At 39.6% G+C, this 7,384-nt stretch overlaps 1 pseudogene; it reads left to right on the top strand.

Annotated features, from left to right (window-relative positions):
* The first annotated feature begins 1,743 nt into the window (after positions 1–1,743).
* The window catches only part of LOC129405929 (interferon-induced very large GTPase 1-like), a 92,661-nt pseudogene continuing 87,020 nt past the window's right edge, over positions 1,744–7,384 (top strand).

Here is a 7,384-nt window from a genome sequence, read left to right as displayed (position 1 = left end):
TGATCCCTGAAAACTAAGAGAAAGGCCAGCCAGGCCTTGGGGTTTCTGGACTGAATTTAGAAATGCCACTCTGCTCCCCATGTCAGAATTGAAGTCTGCCAGCTAAGAGGGCAATCTTTACTGCTTTGCTCTACTTTGTTATGCTTTGCTCAGCCGCCAAGCATTTATTCACCTCTCCATATCTCACCATAAACAGAAGACATATTAACGTAAGAAACACATAAGAAAGAAAGAACTCCAACTGTAAAGGTCACAACAGCAAAGCAACGCAGAAACCCACCAGGTTTAGTGAGTGAAGATGCTAACCTGGATGACCCAACAAGTAGGAATTATCTATATATCCTATCTGATAACACATTTATTTATTTTTTACTCAAAATGTTAATTTTATTTGATTATGTCCTTTACTATTGTTTATAATCACCGTGAGATACAGTTACAAAGCTTTCCTGTTTGAGTTTCAGTCACAGAATGATAGATCACCCAACTGTACATAAGTGCACATCCTCCACCACTAAGGTACCCAGTTTCCCTTGCTTATCACACCTCTCTCCCCCTCTATGGCAGACAGTCTCCCCCATGCTCTCTTTTGTATTGCTTGTTATGAATAGCATAAAATGTTGCTGCCAGTTTGTCTCCTAGAATTCTAAAATTTTGGATAATTAAGGTCTGGAGAAATCTCTGCAACCAGCAGCTTCATTTGGAGATTCTTTTGTCTGTCTCTGGATCATGGCCATTAAGTACCTTAAATATCAGCTGGAGATAGATTGTGGGCATGATCTCCAGGGTCCCATTGGGACTGAGGAATGAGAAGGACCAGTCCATCCCCTATCCCTTGAAGCCTGGAGTATGCCATCACTGAATCCAAGTACCTGCACTTCTCATTGGGTTCTGGAAGTTGGTGGTCATGAGGATTTTTAGGGTGCTGGTGGAGGCACAATGCCTGCCCCCGTCTGAGGCAACCCAGTGAAGTCAGTCAGGCTTAAAATCAGGAGTCATCTCTTCAGCAAACTGGTTGGTTTGGAGATTCTTTTGTGTGTCTCTGGATAATGGCCCTTGTTTCCATCTTTTCCAGAGAAATAAACTATTGGCATATGCCCTGCAGGGTGCACCTGCTCGCCAGCAATGTGCTATGCTACCGGCCCTAACTGAGGCTTTTGATCTCTTTTGAGATTTATAGGTCTCAAAAGGTCTCAGAAGGCCAACGACTGAGCTTGTATAGCTGAGCCAGGGATGGTTTATGGGTGTGGCTCCTACATACCTAATTCTGGCCATTTAATTTCTTGGTAAACTTGGCCCCAAGGTTTTGGGGTCTGGTCAAAGGCACAGTGGTAATAAACACAGTGGTAAACTCGTTCTGCGTGCATGATCTCCAGGTTCTTATGGGGACTGAGGAATGAGAAAGACCAGTCCATCCCCTATCCCTTGAGGGTTAGGTTGACCTGCTGGCGGCACCATACCCCCTTGATAATACATTTCGAATGAATTTGTTGAGGATGTATTAGGAGATCAAAGAAACAATGAAACACACATTGAAAACAATGATGTATTTGGAGATCCAAGGAACAATGAAACAAACTGCCAATAAAACACAAAAGGATATGAGAGCAGAAATGAAGAAAATACAAACAAAATGCAAGCAGAAATGGCAGATCTGAAAAACCTAGTAGATGAAATGAAATACTGATTGGAAGGTCTCAGCACAGATATAACAGCTGCAGAAGACAAAATCTGTGCTTCAAGATGAGGTGTAGAGAATCTCCAGACACAGCAGAAGATGGAAAAGCGCCTCAAAATAAACCCACAGATGAAGAGCAAACTTTGGACAGAACTCAAGAGGCACTGTAGCACTGAAGCACTGTCGTCCCATTGTTCATCGATTTGCTCTGGCCGGTACCAGTAACGTCTCCATTGTGAGACTTGTTGTTACTGTTTTTGGCATATTGAATACACCTTGGGTAACTTGCTAGTCTCTGCCATTCAGGCAGGATACTCTCAGTAGCTTGCTGGGCTCTTGGAGAGAAATGGAGGAATCGAAGATGGGTCGGCTGCGTGGAAGGCAAATGTCCTACCCGCTGTGCTATTCAAGAGAACAACATAAAAATCACTGGGGTTCCAGAGAAGCAAGAAGAAAACCCTGATGAAGAAGCAACTGTCAACTCCATCATTGCTGGGAAGTTCCCAGAGATGAAGAATGCATGCACCCAAGATCCAGGAGGCCATAAGGGTATGAGCAAAAAAAAAAAATCCAAATAAAAATACTACAAGATACATTCTAATCAAAATGATGAAAATCACAGATAGAGATAGAATATGGAAAGCAGCAAGATCAAAGAACATGATGTTACTTACAAGGAACATCCTTAAGATTTGCAGCAGACTTACCAGAAAAAAATCAGCCAGGCCTAAAGGCAAGTGGTGGGATCTAGTGAAAATCTTCAATGAAATAAATGCCTCACCAAGATTCATAGCTGAACTTTCATTGAGATTTGAAAGAACAATACACAACTTCACAGATATAGAACACAGAAACTTCATAAATTCACACCTTTGTTACAAACTGATGTGCTACTTTAATTTTAGACATGCCTCACAAACAAAGCAAACTCCTACAGAAAGATGGCACAAAACCCCATAACAATTTCTCAAGGTCAATGTGCTAAATGCATCAATTAAGAGATACTAAGTGGAAGGATGTATTAGAAAACTGATCCCAACACTCTGATACTGAAATAAACATATTTTCACAGTCAGAGCAAGCACAGACTCAAACTCAAAAGCTAGAAAACAATTCTCTCTTTCTTTTTCTTTCTTTCTTTTTCTTTCTTCCTTCCTTTCTTTCTATCTTTCTTTCTTTTTTCTTTCTTATTTATTTATTTATTTTTACAGACATAACTTTTCATGCTTGTGTTTCAGTCATACAATGCTCAAGTACCCATTCCTGCATCAGTGCCCATTCTCTACAATCGATGATCCCAGTATCCCTCCCACCTCCACACCCCATCCCCCAACCCCACCTCGTGGCAGGGCATTCCCTTTTGTTCTCTCTCTCCTTTTGGATGTTGTGGTTTGCAATAGCGACATTGAGTGGCCATCATGTTTGGTCTATAGTCTGTTTTCAGCTTGCATCTCCCATCCCCAGTGGGTCCTCGAACCACGCTTTACCTGGTGTTCCCTTCTCTATCTGAACTGCCTTTTCCTCCAGCATGTGAGGCCAGCTTCGAAGCCTTGGAGCCAACCTCCTGGCACTTATCTCTACTATTCTTGGGTGTTAGTCTCCCATCCTGTTACTTTATATTCCACAGATGAGTGCAATCTTTCTATGTCTGTCTCTCTGTTTTTGACTCAGTTTGCTTAGCATGACACTTTCCATGTTGATCCACTTATATGCAAAGGTCATGACTTCATCTTTTCTAACAGCAGCATAGTATTCCATTGTGTAGATATACCAAAGTTTCTTTAACCAGTCAAGGAACTGGTTGGAATCTGCAAAAAGAAAACATCCAACCCCATCAAAAAATGTGGCAATGAAATGAACAGAAACTTTCTCAAGTAAGAAATATGAATGGTAGAAAGGCACATGAAAAAATGCTCTTCACCACTAATCATCAGAGATATGCAGATCAAAACAACTAAGAGATACCACCTCACACCACAGAGACTGGCACACAACCAAAATAATAAAAGCAACCACTGTTGTCGTGGATGTGGGGAGAAAGGGACCCTTCTACACTGCTGGTGGGAATACCGACTGGTTCCGCCCTTTTGGAAAACAATATAACGCTTCTCAAAAAATTAGAAATTGAGCTCCCATTTGACCCAGCAACACCACTCCTGGGAATATATCCTGGAGAAGCAAAAAAGTATAGTCGAAATGACACCTGCACTCGAATGTTCATTGCAGCACTGTTTACAATAACCAGAATCTGAAAAAAGACCCGAGTGCCCAAGAACAGATGACTGGTTATAAGAAAACAATTCTTTAAGCAAACAACACTGTCAAAAGGACTGGCCATAGGAGTACCAGATGACATCAACTCTAGGTTAAAAAATAGTATAAGAGACAGTGCAAGTCATTTCCTAATGATCTATACAACAGGAATAACTCATGCTCCTAAACATATATACATTCAATAAGATACCAGTAAAATACTTAAAACAACTGCTAATAGACTTGAAGGAGGACATTGGTAGCAAAACAAGGGTAATTGGAGATTTCAAAACCACTTTGTCAGCTCTTTTTTTTTAAGGTTTCATTTTAAGGTTAATACTTGAAATTTTTTTTGGTATTCACATATAATCCACATATATTCAAAATATGCCATTTTAAAGAGTACAATGCAGTGGTTTTTAGTATAATCTCGGAATTGTGCTGCCGTCACCACTATATAATCCTAGGACACTTTTATCACCCCCAAGAGTCTCAGTTCCCATTAACAGTCACTCCTGCCTCCCCACTCCTCCTCTTCCAACCCCAGAACTTGGCAATTTCTAATCTGCTTTCAGTCTCTATGCACTGGCTTAATTTAAACATTTACTATAAATGAAGTCTTACAATATGTGACTTCTTGCACCTGATTTCGTAGCACCATGCATCAAGTCTGCAAGTTTCTTGCATGTTGTAGCTTGCACCAGATGCATTTTTTGTTATATTCAAATGATCCAAGTGATATTCCTGTGTATGAATATACTACATTTTAATTTATCCATTTATGCACTGGTAGACATTGGGTAGTTTCCTCTATGTAGTTATTGTGAAGAATGCTCCTATAAGTATTCATATGTAGGTTTTGTTTGAGTGTAGGTTTTTACTTTGGGGTTTATCTACTTAGGATAAGTAGATATCCTATTCTGGGTCACAAGATAACCGTATGTTTGATTTTTTGAGGAATTCCCTGTTCCTTTTACATTGCTAACATCAGGGCATAAAAGTTCCAATTTCTTCACATTCTTATCAACACTTGCTATTATATAGCTTTTATTTATTTATACTTTTATTTTATTTATTTTTCCCAAATTTTCCCTTAGACTTTATATAAACATTGTGTTTTAAAATGTCATTCATGGACCCTCTGCGCCTAAAGACTTTGATTCCAGAGACCTAACACTTTCGGGCATCCAGCGCAGCTTCTAATAACAATGCACTGGGACTGCAAACTGGGATATGCAATTTCTGGTAGAATTTTCCCTGGACTTTATACAGAAATCCAAAACCGCGCGGACGTGACTTAACATCTATAATTGTCAGCTATGTGAAACGGTTCCTTTTGAACAGGTCTGACTTGGGGGAGGAAACTCCAAATAATAACAGTAAGTTTTTGTTGAAATATTGAAGGTTATTAATGTAGCAGCCACCTCTCTGGACTGTGAACTAAGCAAAAGCCCCACGCCGGCCATTGCGGCGTGGCGTACACCATACTATGAGGCGTGGGATGGGGGATGAGGGTGAAAAAAAAAAAGGGAAAAGGAAAAAGGAAAAAAAAAGAAGAAGAGTAGTTATGTACTTGTAGCAGTGGGGTTCCATATCTCTTCATTCCCAGCAATGGAAAACTAATTATCAAATGCTTCCTTGGTAGTAGGTCTGTCTCTCTTGGGTGGAAACTCCAACAACTATAGTGAGTTTTGTGTTGAAATATGGAATGTAATCAAGGTAAAGAGAAATGAAGTGAAATTCATTAGTTATACAGTAGGGGGTTGGGGTGGGGGCGGGGCGCATACTGGGGTTTTTGGTGGTGGAATATGGGCACTGGTGAAGGGATGGGTGTTTGAATATTGTACAACTGAGACATAAACCTGAGAACTTTGTAACTTTCCACATGGTGATTTAATATAAAGTTAATAAAAATAAAATGTCATTCATGATGATTTATTACAAACATTCAGTATTCCAAAACCAATGTCACCACCGTTGCACTTTTGCTTACGTAATTGTCTCCAATTTTCCCAACCACCCCTTAAGTGTGCCCCCACAGCAGGCCCTCAATAATTTAATATTGTTATCATTAATTTGCTAACAGAATGATCAGAAATTATTTTCTTAGAAGAAAGTTAGTGAAGACTTTTGTATCTCACTTGAAGCCATTACATCCACATATGACATTACTAAAATGTTGTTACAGACTAAGCCTTCTGTTTTATATTTTGTTAATGAAGATTGGCTTCCTTCTACATAAGTGTTGTAGAGTTTGCAATGTCACATGGCTGTGTGCTCCAGAAAATAAAAAATTTTTAATGGGGTAGTAGAGTTGGAGTTAAATTTTTCACTGAGTGATGGCTTTGGAGTGTGTGTATGACTCCTGTGCTTCCACAAGTACAGGCAGATAGAAGAAGGTAGTCCATTCTGACTCCTAGAAAGCCTGAAGATTTCAGTCACAAAATCTGCATACCTGAGTTTTTCAGCAGATTAACTTCCTTTTTATCTAAGCATTTTCTTTTTTCCTTTTTATAGAATCACCATGAGATACAGTTATAAACTATCATGATTGAATTTCAGTCATACAATGATAGAGCACCCATCCCTCCACCAGTGTACTGCCAGCACTGGTTGTTCTTGTTCTTTTTGATGATGGAATAGAGACATACCCGCAGACCAATGGAATAGGGTTGAATATACTGACACAGACCCTCGAATATATCATATATTGTCACTTAATTTTAGACAAAGGAGCACAAAAAGTGAAGTGGAGCAAGGAAAGCCTCTTCAACAAGTAGAGCTGGGAAAACTTACAGTTACAAGCAAAAAAAAAAATAGAACTCACACCGTCATCTAAACCAAGCACAAATGTCATATAAAGGGATTAAAAATCTTAGTATCAGACCTGAATCCATAAGGTATATGGAAGAAAATGTAGAACCCTCCATGATATTAAAGCTAAAGGCATCTTTACAGATGGAATATCACTGGCAAGGAAAGTGGAAGCAAAGGCGAACAAATAGGATTTCACTAAACTAAGAAGCTTCTGAACCTCAAAAGAAATGGTGATCAAGATATAGAGACAGCTCATGAAATGAGAAAAAAAATGTTGCAATAAGTGATGTATCAGTTGGTCGGTGGGGCAGAAGCAAGACACGGGAGAGGAATGTAGAGGGACAATAGGCCAAGGCTCTATCAGCTGCTCAGACTCAAGCCCTAGCAGTTTTTGAAACTTCCTTTTATTTGCTCTCCTTTCGTAAACACCTCCAAGAAATTCAAAAGAGCAGAAAAAAATCAAAACAAGAAAACGTGGAGATACAGAATGAGCATGTATCAAAGTGTACATTGTTTTGCCATTTTTACTGTGCAAACAGTTACAATTTCCCCGGAGGAAAACATGGTCCAGTGCTAGACTCCATAGGTCAGGACTTCCTCACACCTGAGGTATGTGATAAACAGGAAGGCTGTTTT

Source organism: Sorex araneus, chromosome 6 (genome assembly GCF_027595985.1).
Source record: "Sorex araneus isolate mSorAra2 chromosome 6, mSorAra2.pri, whole genome shotgun sequence".
Lineage (NCBI taxonomy): Eukaryota > Metazoa > Chordata > Mammalia > Eulipotyphla > Soricidae > Sorex > Sorex araneus.
This window is presented reverse-complemented; position numbering and strand designations above follow the sequence as displayed.